At 34.2% G+C, this 12,197-nt stretch overlaps 2 long non-coding RNA genes across 2 annotated transcripts; both read right to left on the reverse strand.

Moving 5' to 3' along the window:
* Positions 1-6,814: 6,814 nt before the first annotated feature.
* On the reverse strand, positions 6,815-7,936 carry LOC127409757 (uncharacterized). The gene is made up of 4 exons (XR_007892028.1): positions 7,793-7,936; positions 7,546-7,652; positions 7,357-7,451; positions 6,815-6,992 (listed from the first exon to the last, which is right to left on the reverse strand). It is a non-coding gene; the product is annotated as an uncharacterized LOC127409757 (long non-coding RNA).
* Positions 7,937-8,705: 769 nt separating this feature from the next.
* On the reverse strand, positions 8,706-10,115 carry LOC127409759 (uncharacterized). The gene is made up of 2 exons (XR_007892033.1): positions 10,086-10,115; positions 8,706-9,975 (listed from the first exon to the last, which is right to left on the reverse strand). It is a non-coding gene; the product is annotated as an uncharacterized LOC127409759 (long non-coding RNA).
* Positions 10,116-12,197: the final 2,082 nt, after the last annotated feature.

Genomic DNA, 12,197 nt, shown 5'->3' on the forward strand with positions numbered 1-12,197 from the left:
GAAGTTGCTTAGTGCTAGACAGTTCTCTCTTTTTTGTGTGCGCAATATGCATTTGCTGTCCTGTCTGGGACTGAGACTAAGTCTGCATTAATCACACGAACCCTGATGACATTTCTGATAGACGTATTGCTGCAGCTGAAACAATATCACTCCCTATTAACACCCCAGACTTCACACTAGACACAAAACTGTTTTTGTGTTTAGTCGACATTATGCACACAACATCTGTTGGTAAACTACAGTCTTGGCTCTTTCAGTGACGCATATAAATCCCTTGCTCACATGTGGCCAGATCCAACTGTCAGATCGCAAAATACATGTACTTTTATTTATCTTCATCGTGATGGAATTGTGTGTAGCTCACAGAGGGGGAGACATTTGCAGGGGAGAGAAGCAGCAATCCAACTGGCAGATTACTTCCATCAAAACATATGGGCCTGTTCATCCATATCTTTCACGTTTCTGGGCCACAGAGATATAAAACACTACCGGCTCCGTTCCCTTTTTTAAAGCTGCTATACAGTAGCTGCCTCTCAAAGAATAAGTGCGATAATACAACATGTGATATCCCTTTCCAGAGCTGCTCTATATCTTAATGGGTGTCGAGAAAGGTAAGGCTGCCCTTTGCGTACAACAAGCCATATTTATGGCTTTCTAACCTGACAAGCTGAAAAGTTATATTTATATCAGATGGTTCCATGCATGCTCTGGGATTTGGCTGATTTTGATGGAAAGTTAAGATCTGCAAGCGGATGGAGATAATTGAAAATGCATGCGGCGCTTGGATTTTTCTTACACATATTTTTTTCCTGAATCTATGTGTGTGTGTGTGTGTGTGTGTGAGTGAATTTGGGGGAATGGGATGGTGTGACTTTCTATTTTTTTAAGATACACCTGGCCCCAGTAACAATTTCATAAGGTCCAATGGAAAGATCTACAAGCAAAGACATGGGTTTGCATTTTTAATGAACTGACAAAGGTTCCACACACACAAATAAACAATTACTTATGGAAATAGAGAGGCCATTTAAACAGGGTCAAAGCACCGACATGGAAACAGTCCAGAATAACAATCATCAGCAAAACCTACACACATTATAGACATTTTCTATCAATTCATAACATTTCATTTTTAACTGTAGGTACAACAATACATTTTAAGCATAATTAGGGTGCTATATTTTCTGGAATACCACACATTAAAAAAATAAACCTTGCACACCTGAAATAAATATAGGTAGGTGCGTAAGACATCAGCTATTCTAAAGACAAAAGAAAAACTGAAAGATTTTGTATCTAAAAATTGCTATCTATCGTGTAGTTGTGATTTATTGACATTATTATGAGCTACAGTCCTCATATGTCTGTCCATATTGCAAGCCTTTTTGACATTTAATCATGTGCAGGATATGAATTATAGATATCTACTAAATCAATTTTCACTAGTTAAAATGCTAATTCTCAGTAATTGGCACTAAAAAAAATGTTTAATCTTGATGTAAAAATTGAATTTTGACTAGTAAAAGTCTTTATTATTGAATCTGTAACTTTCAAAAGATATACTTTGTAATTTTCACATGTAGAATTTTACAATGATCTGTCATTCACTCGTGTTCAAAATGCAAATACAGATATTTATAAAGTATGTATATATATATATATATATATATATATATATATATATATATATATATATTTACTAGTAAAAAAAACAAAACAGAAAAAGCTTTAAGGTTTGTTGACATTACATCATCATGGCAACGAAGTTATAATATTGGCTATAACTTGGCAAAGAAAAGGTTAGTAAGTGATTTTATCACACTAAAATCATGTTACACACATACTGTTTATGTCTTGTGGCTTTTAATGTTTACGGACTGGCTCCATTCACTTCCATTGTAAATGTCTTACTGTAGTCAGATTTGTGCTTTTTTTAAAGAAAAGGAGGGGCAAGTAAAACATTTTTGTTTGTGGTAATCAATATTATGCCACAAATGATGTCGATTGAGCTTAACTTGAATTGAACCCAGAATGTTCCTTTAAGAATGGGTATTTCCGTGAGTAATTATGTCATTTTTGACATCAAGAATAAGTGTATTCAATCAATTACTGAAAAAAATGCTCAAAAATTACTTAAAGGTGTGGTGAATGATCTTTACATGGAAAGGCATGAAAAAACAGTCCTACACTCTGAGAGAAATTACTGAAATAAGTGTTGTAAGATATCTCACCGGTCTCTGTGACAGCTCTAGACTCTGTAAACAGCAAACAAAAATGTGTCCACAGACCACAGACAATGACGCTTTTGACTTGTCAATCATTTTGCACGTTCTCATAGTGTTGTAGTTGCAGCAAATTTAAGCCATGTTGTTCATAACAGCTATCAGTTGAGGGCGCTATTTAGCTGCTGTTATTTTTAACAATCCTTTCTGCATGATAAATAAAGCTCATTTGGTATCTTTGGAGTGCAGTGTTTTGGAAAGAGGGGGCGTGGCTCAGTCTTGTGGAAGTAGAACGGGTAAAATTGGTTATAGCACCTTTAAAATTTGCTCACCTTTAATTATCTCAAGAATTAGCATTTTAAGTAGTGAAAATGTATTTAGATATCTAGATATCATTTAAATGCTTGCGATACTCTCCAAGTATGCATGACACAATGCAAAATTGAGCAAAGTCATATATGGCGTACACATCACGTGTATTGCGTCCGAATACCGCATATAGCCATGTAGTCATGCTGGATGAAGCTGAGCTAGAGTTGCATTATCTAGGTCTGTCAGTCCATCTTCGCAAAAAAAATGCGATAAGACTGGTAAGATTTCAGTCTAAATAAAGCATTCACATGACATTTTAAAAAAGTCAAATTATTGTTTTAGTCTGACTGAAATCAAACTTTAAAAGTGCATGTAAAAGTAATGACCGAAATAGGTGTCTAAACAGAATGTGATCATGGTTCACATTTTTCTAACCAACCAGAAACACTCTCTGCCTATCAGTCATTTTTAGATTTGGGCTTGCTCACATCTGGTTGGCTGGAATGACTTTGGAGGGCGGGGTTTTGGAAAAAGGGCGTGTGGTTGAAGTGCGCAAAGTGACATTAGCAAAACAGCTGAAATCGCTTAGAGTACCTTTAAATGTCAAATTATTGACTTAAACTACGCACTGTTTAAACATATCCTCAAATTGTTGTGTTTTGTGGCCGTCACTGTCCAAATGGCACTGCTTAAGCTGAAGTGTGGTATTTCAGGTGCAAAACCAGGGTGAACTGTACCAGAGCCAAGCGTGAAACCTCTCCAAACCGAGAGAATGACTCATAAAGCCATCCTAAGCTGCGTGCGAGAGAAAGGTCAGGTTCTAGTTGCATTCATAAAAAAGAAAGGAAGAATGAAAGAAAGAAAGAGGGGAAAAAGGCAGCAGCCCGGGTTTCATGAATGGACCATTGTGATGCACGGCAGTCTCGTCAGTGAATGTTTTCAATTCCATTTGATCCTTTAGTAAGGCTACTAATTGGTGAAGCGTGTTCCACAGGTCAGCGTAAGGTTTCTCTTTCCACAAACACACATTGCTCCCTCTGTAGATGACCGTAGGACCAAACGGCCTAACAAACTGGCATGGGCAACCGTTTGGACAGTCAGAGTGATTTACGGTCTCGTATCAGTCAGAAATAGCTGTAAATCTGGTTGGAGAAAGATGTCTTTTTCAATGGGATATTTTGTGGTTTCCGCACGTGGCGGGAATGATGCTTATGTGAACAGCAGGTGACATGATGACAAGGGTTCGACTGTATTCTGCGCACGTTCCACCTTCCACTATATTAGCATTTCTGGATTGTGTCCCACTTTATGTCCCTGGATTATGTCCCAACAGACATATCCTCTCTTAGAGGCATAGTTCACCCAATAATGAAAATTCTTTCGTCATTTTCCCGGCCTCAACTTGTATGAATTTCTTTTTTCTGTGGAACACAAAAACAGATGTCTGGCAGAGTGAGTCACCTAAGTCACCATACACATTCATTGAATGGCGATGCAATGAAAGTTAATGGTGACTGAGACTACCATTCTGCCAAATATCTCCTTTTGTGTTCCATGTAGGGTTGCTACTTTTAAAGTCAAATACAAGACACTATCTGTAGAGTTATTGGGGCTTCTGTTTCAGTGAAAAAATTATGGAGAAAGGACCTCCTAACGCTATTTGATGTAAAAACAAAACAAAAAAACAAAACAAAAAACAAGCCAAATAGAAATCAAGTATTTTTCAGCATATGTAACGCACATTTTAATTACCATAAAAGCACCTCAAGCATTAACTATCACCAAAACACTGAATGAGATGTTTTTGTCTGCATGCACTTTTCATTGGAGTTCAAAGCAGCGCTTGACGCTGGTGTTGACGCCCTGACACAAATCATGAATGCTTCTTCACAATTGCAGTAGGAAAGCGGATAGCCACTGTCTACCTGCAGATTAATATTGTGGAGGATTTGAGTTTAAGAGATTAAATGCCCATTGCAATGAAAATGCAAACTATGTGGAGACCAGTTCTTTCAATTAGTCGAACTCCCACTTAGACTTTGGGAAATGTTTAATTTTACTTTAATTGGTGCTATTTTAGTGCATTTCTATCTTTATACTGTGAAAGGCTTTGTTAGGAAAATGTTAATAAAGTATTATATTGTAACGTACATATTACACATCTTTCCTAACATGGACATAAATGCATTTTGACTATTATAAATAGTGTCAAATTTTAGCACTTTCAAAATCTTAAATACTACAAAAAATTATGCAATTAAAATGTTTAAATGACTGACAGCACTAGTTTTAGCACAATGTGTGGACTTTTAAGATGTTCCCTTACCCACCATTGGAAAACATTTCCAACGGATTTCAACGTTAAATTAAATATCTTCAATGTTTTCAATCCCATAAGAATGGAAGTTAAACGGGTTTGAAATGACATGAGGGTGAGAAATTGTACACAACATATTTTGGGTAAACTATCCCTTTAAGATGAGTGTTTCTCAAACTTAAACCTGTGCTAATATGTACTTGTACTTACTTATACTAGTACTTATTTTGAATTAGACTGTGAAACACACCGCCTCAATAAGCGCCTGGCCACAGTGTTTGCATCCTAGAGCACTAGCTTCACTCACCTTTTCACCTCTATCTCTCCTCTGCTTCCTTAAGAGGGACTAGAGTTGGATTACAGCTCTAATAAAAAACAGGTGCTTTCATAAGCGTGAGTTGCACACACATGGGGAGTAAATGCAGAGATGCTACAGCCATGAGAGTGTGCATGAAACAGCTGTGACTGTGGCTGAGGTCGGAATGGCATTCAACCCATACTACTCTTACTAATACCATATATATCTATTGCAGAAATAGTAAGAGTAGTATGGTAGTATGCCATTCCAGCCTCGACCAGTGAGTGCGCGCTTGTGTGAGGGTTTGTTGTTTTAACTCACCCACAGATATATACCGTCACCTTGTGGTAACTTCAAGAACTGCCTGCCTACTGCAATTCAAATTAGCATTCTCTGCTTTGCAATGTTGCCAGGTGTCATCAACTGTACAAATAAGGACATTGTTTCGGTGGCAAGACAGTATATGTTTGTATAGTAGTGTATAGAGTAGTTATTTACATTTCAAATGTTAAAGGGGTAGTTCACCCAAAAAATACAATTCTCTCATCAGTTACTCACCCCCATGCCATCCCAAATGTGTATGACTTTTTACCTTCTGCAGAACACAAATAAATATTTTTAGAAGAATATCTCAACTCTGTTGGTCCATTTCAGGTGAATGGTGGCCAAAACTCTAAAGGTCACAAATGCACATAAAGGCAGCATAAAAGTAATCCATATTACTTCAGTGGTTTAATCCATATCTTCAGAACTGATATGATAGGTGTGGGTAAAAAAAAAAAAAAAAAAAGATAATCATTTAATTGACAAAATTATCTTTACGTTGGAGCATAATTATCAGAAGAAGAAAATATACCAGGTGCAATCTTGTATTGGTTTGATCAGACATTATTGTTTTTAAAATATCTTCACAGGCCGCCACTTTTCATGACTTCAAACGGGTGCAGCATAATTATATTTTCAAGAGAATTTTAAGGTTGTGCTTTATTGCCTGGATTCTCAGGGTTCAGAGGTCAAGCTCCAATAAAATAAGACCTTTATTTCTAGCTGTGAAAACAGTGAGGGACTATAGTGAAAACTGGTGCAAGAGGAGAGCAAAAGCTGACGGCACACCTTCTAATGATAAGGAGCAGTTTGCACAACAGTTTGCACATCTATTTCCAAAAGTTTGACTATGAAAATTACCTCACCTTGGCATTTGGACTTGCAAAAGCAAATCTACCATTTACCACAAACAATACATTTTAAGAAATTGCGAGTAAAATTCACTCAATATCTTCTGCTTTCAACAGACTTTCTGTTCACACTTCTGTTCTGGTAATATCTTTGAAAACGTCTCTAATTTTTTATATGTACACAGTATGCACATTTTCTGTACGCATATGATGAAATACTACATTTTCTAAAATGTGCAGTAACAGAGCACATTGCATGGAATAATGTTTTACAATGCAATGGTAAATGGGATTTATCTCAATGATTAGGAACACACTAGCATATTGTATGACCTCAAAGCTAAAAGGCAATGGATTTATGGACTAAATGCCACAAAATGAGAATTTTAGCTTTATGACATCTCACATCTGTCTGCCTAAATGTATTACCCTTTCCAGGATGGTGTATTGCATCCTTTTTACTCAATAGTGAGAAATAACTACCAGGAGATATGTTCATTGTTCTTTAATAAAAAAAAAATTCTTTTTCAAAAGAATGAACATTTTTTAAGATATTATACAGAGAGAGATTGTGTGATTGCGGCTTGACCCATCGTCATGTATTCAGTCTGCTGGTGATTTTTGCTGGTTCAGTTGGTTTGGTTGTTGCTGAGAGTGGTTTCATGTTCCTGGAGAGAGAGAGAGAGAGAGAGAGAGAGAGAGAGAGAGAGAGAGAGAGAGAGAGAGAGACATATATCTATTATTTGTTGTCAAAAATAAATAGAATGTTATTAGTAAATCAATCTTTACAAAGTTTCTAATTCCTGTGGCCAATTAGCTTAGCGACAAACTTCAACAAACTTTTTTTAAATCTTCTGGCAAGACTTAAGTTTTTAGTTATTATTACAAGTTTACAATATATTTATTTGTCATTGTATTTCTCTGATATTTGATGCATTAAGTTTTTTTATTTTATTTATTTTTTTACTATTTATATCATTGTTTAAATAAAAAACTTTATATCACGTGAAGTGGTGGGCTAAAGCACTGAACTGGTAATCAGAAGGTTGTTGGTTCAATCCCACAGTCACCATCATTGTGTCCTTGAGCAAGGCACTTAACTCCAGGTTGTTCCAGGGGGATTGTCCCTGTAATAAGTGCACTGTAAGTCGCTTTGGATAAAAGCACCTGCCAAATGCATACATGTAAATATCAATCTGATTTTAATTTCAGCATTGTTACCTTAAAACTGACGTTTTGGTTTTTGTTTTTTTTTTGCATTAAAGCTTTCAAAATCACACCAGCAATATTTTTTTTCAAGACACCTGCTGCTGACGAGTGTAGGACACCTGTAAGTTACATTTGGAATGTGACCACTAGATCATTTATCATACTTTATACAATTATTAGAAAACATGTTTCAATATGTATACTATTTAAAAAAATGTGAGCACAGGTTGTTTTACCAATAATTTAAAGATAGACTTACATGTTGTTGTTTTGGGTAAGACACAAAATCTCTCTCCGGGAAGCTGCTGGACAATTGGTAAATTCACAAGTATACACCCGCTATGAGAATTGTAAAATGTTCACAGTGGCAGATTTAGGCATCGGCGACATGGGTGGCACAACACCCCCCCCACCCCTCTCCCCCCTCCCGCCCTCCTCCCAAAGCGGGTTTCGCCCAATGCGCCATACAAACTAGAACAGCCACTGCATTTTCAAAAACCACATCAAGCAGCTAAAATTTTATATAATTGTTTTTTATTTTATAAAATTGGCTATAAATTTTGTTATAAAATTTGCAATAAATTTTATTATAAAATTTACAATAATTTTTTTTTTCAAATAAAATTAGCTATAGGCCTAAATTTATTTTATAAATAAGTTTGTTATTGATAAGTTTGTTATTGATAAAGATACATTTTAAACATTACAATGCCTTGAGTAACACATTTTAATTAAGTTTTGAATACAATTACATTTTAAATCAAATTAAATCTAGACTCCCCACGGTATAACCCAAAGAATTCACCAGAACTTGTAAAAACAGGGCCTCCACTGTCTCCAGGAGTACCTACTTCAGAAATTGTCAATTCATTGTCTAACATATCCTTCTTTACATTTGGATGGGGTTCCTTAATAATTTTTCATTCTTTCTTTATGAAGTTTCCTGTCTTTAGTGTGTAAAAATATCTTTAATATTTAAGACTCTAATAAAGTCTTAAATGTCATTTCCATGAAAACTGTTTGTTATTTTCATATCTTGCAGAGGATCAAGGCTGCCTTGCAATTTAATTTTAGCCAAATCATACTTTTGATAAGTCTCTAGACATTCTGCTGAATACATCAAATAAAAATCATCATTTGGAAAAAATAACAAATATATTCAAATTATCATATTCCTCTAATGTATGATTTGTGGTCAATAAATGGTATGGTTTATAATAGTAACCAAGGCTGCTGCTGCATCCTTTATCTGATACAATTAATATATAACAATTTTGATAGCAAGTAAATTTTAAGTTTGTAGATGATATAAATTCACCTTTTTTGTGGGGGTGGGGGGTTGAGGGAGATTGCTAAAGCAGGTTTCGGCCAGGGCGCCATCCAAGCTAGAACTGGTACTTTTTGGTACTTTTTTGCTATCATCTTTTTTTTTTTTTTTAATGTATAAAATTTGCTATAAATTTTGTTATAAAATGTGCTTTACATTTTTTTAATAAAAATTGCCATACATTTGTTTTAATAAATAAGTTTGTTATTGATAAAGATACATATTTAACATTACAATGCCTTGAGTGACACATTTTAATTAAGTTTTGAAAACAATTACATTTTAAATAAAAATAAATGTAATTATAGAAATGATTCATGAATTTTTAAAATCCGACCATATTTGAAATCTAGTCTAGTTTTAAACACCCCATGGTATAATCCCAAAACACCAGTACTTGTAAAAACAGGGCCTCCACTGTCTCCAAAAGTACCTACTTTAGAAATTAACAATTCATTTTCTCGCATATTCTTCTTCAAACATGGAAGGGGTTTCTTAATAATTTTGCATTCTTTCTTTACTAACTTTCCTGACTTTTGTGTGTAAAAATATTTAATGTCTTCAGTGTCATTTTCAGAACACATTTTTGTTATTTTCATATCTTTCAGAGGATCAAGGCTGCCATGTAGTTTAATTTTAGCCAAATCATACTTTTGATAAGTCTCTAGACATTCTGCTGAATACATCAAATAAAAATCATCGTTTGGAAAAATAACAAATATACTAAAATTATCATATTTATCTAAAGTATGATATGTGGTCATAATCAAACCTGGTTTATAATAGTAGCCAAGGCTACTGCCGTAAAATGAATCTGATAAAACGAATATATAACATTGTTGATAGCCGGTAAATTTTAAGTTTTTAGATGATATAAATTCACCTTTTTTAATACAAAGTGGACTAAAGTTAGATTTTAACTTTTCTAAAATGCATATGAACATTTTATCATCTCGAAAATGTGAATTAAAATTATTTAAATGTAGATTTTCTCCAATAGAATTAAGTTTTTCTTCATTATTATGTTTTCTAAGATAAACATATGATGTTTTATATTTTTTGAACATTTTAACAGTTCTCATACTCAAAACGTAACCCATGAAATGACCAATTGTCTGAATCAAATATGAATACAAGAAAACAAATACAATTAATTAGCTAATTTAATTCAAAATTAAACAAATCTTTCTTCATAGATTTTTTAATTTAAAATATAATGTCATACCTTCAGTGTCAAAAAACTTTCAGCTTCTTCAAAGACCACATCTCAGAACTCAGTGTTTTATAGAAGCTCTGAACCAATCATCTTTATGGGTTGTGCAAGGGAGGTGCTTTTATGGAAAAATGAAACTTACAGTTGTATTAATTAGTAAGTGCACTGTATTACATTGCATTACAGAATTGAAAAATAATCCAAAAACAGTTAATTTTACTTTTTTAATTCATAAGTATTTTAATTCTTTATTGACTACTTTTTATTGAAGTTTATTCAAGTTCTAAGTTTACTGTACTTTTTGTCAAAATGGCTACTAAGGCTACATTCTTCCTCCTTTGTGCTAAAGTCTGCAAGCAACAGGACGGGTCATCAGGTCTGTCCACATTTTTGATTTATTACTGCTGTACTGTGCGTCTCAATCTAGTTTTACACTTACAGTACACTTACAGGAAAATGAGTTGTTTCATGGAAACTTGCAAGTCTGCAAATCAACATGCTTTGCATTTTTATGACACTTTTCACACTGAAACAAAGCAGATTTGTAAGGTACCATGATACAGCAACTGGTTTTCCTGTTTGGTAATGTAAGTGCAATACCTTTCCATATCATTTAGAAGTATACTGAATGTTTTCTATAAATGTAAAATCTAAATGTTTGAAAGGACTTTGCTATTGAAACATGTTTTCTGCTTTCGCAATAGTTCAACTTTCTTTCATAAAGGATAACTCAAACTGCATTTTTTTTTTTTTTTTTCACTGCAGGCAACGTGGGTCAATGGTGTTGCATCAGTTGTCCATGATGATGACGACACAGAAATAAATAATTAAAAATAAAGAAATCAAATGTTCACATAAATATATTTCTTAGAAATCTACTATGGTACTGAGTTTGGGAGGAAAAAACCCCCCCTCAAAAACAAAATGTGTTTTGATGTCTGAAATCTCATTATTTAAAGGTTCTCTTGATCTGTATAAAAGGGAGTGCAGCTAGGGTTAACTTTCAGTAAATGGCACATAGAATAAGAAAAATAATTTAGTCACAGTCCTCAAATCTAACAGGACAAGTCATGTTCCAAGCTTATATTTAGTATAACATCAATGGGACTCCTGATCGGTCTAAAAGGCAGAACCAGTAGGGTTATTGTCTGGGAAAGTAGTATTACTGACTCATTTTAATGTATCTGTTATTTTCTGAGGAGTGGTTTATAAGAAATCTGAGTGCAGCTACTGCACTATGTTGCCCTTTCTTTTTGCTATTAGAAGGGGAAAAGACATTACCTACAAAGCTGTAGGCCACAGGCGAACAATTTAACAATTTTCACAGTCAACAAAAAAATCTCAAAAAGCCTGTTTCATCTGTGTAGGCTGTCATTTTAAACTGTTTGTTTTTAGAATTCTTTGTTCTTTGTCATAAGCTTATTAGTCTGTTATTTTTCTGATATTGCAACATTTTGGTTGTTTTTAAACATGTTCTGTAGGCTAAATTCATGTAATTTGACTATTCAGCTAGACAAATCACACTAAAATATGTTTTCCAACAGCAAACTCTTATTTCACTCTTGTAAATGTGGTTGTAACCATCAGTATATATATAGCCTATTTCAAGCATTTTACAGACGTTGTCCCTTCCCTGAACATGCTGCTTTTACTGAAAATGATTTGCCAATGCATCAATAGACTTGTCAAACTTGTATTACATTCCAGTTCTTCTGAAATGAGTCACAAGCATCTGGTATTTGTTCTCAACAGGTAGTGCCAAAAAGCAGTATTTTATAATAAATAAATAAATATGCAAGACTAACCACAAATCTAACCACAATTAACTCAAGAGTTTTGGTCATAGAACTCTTAAATGCAACTCAAAGTAGCAACATCTGTTACTACAAATATCAATAATTCAGATTTATGTGGTTATAAACAGATATCAAGAACTAATGTTGAATTAATGGAGTTCTATTGTTACAACCTATTCCAGTATCTGGGTTAGTTGTACAACTAGTTGGGGTAATCTATAACAGTAAGTGGAAAGAAGAAAAACATTGGGCATTTTGCGTTGCTTCAGTGAACAAATATAAGAACTACATAACATCTTTACTTTTATCTCCTAACCCATTAACATTT

This window comes from Myxocyprinus asiaticus, chromosome 19, assembly GCF_019703515.2.
Source record: "Myxocyprinus asiaticus isolate MX2 ecotype Aquarium Trade chromosome 19, UBuf_Myxa_2, whole genome shotgun sequence".
NCBI lineage: Eukaryota > Metazoa > Chordata > Actinopteri > Cypriniformes > Catostomidae > Myxocyprinus > Myxocyprinus asiaticus.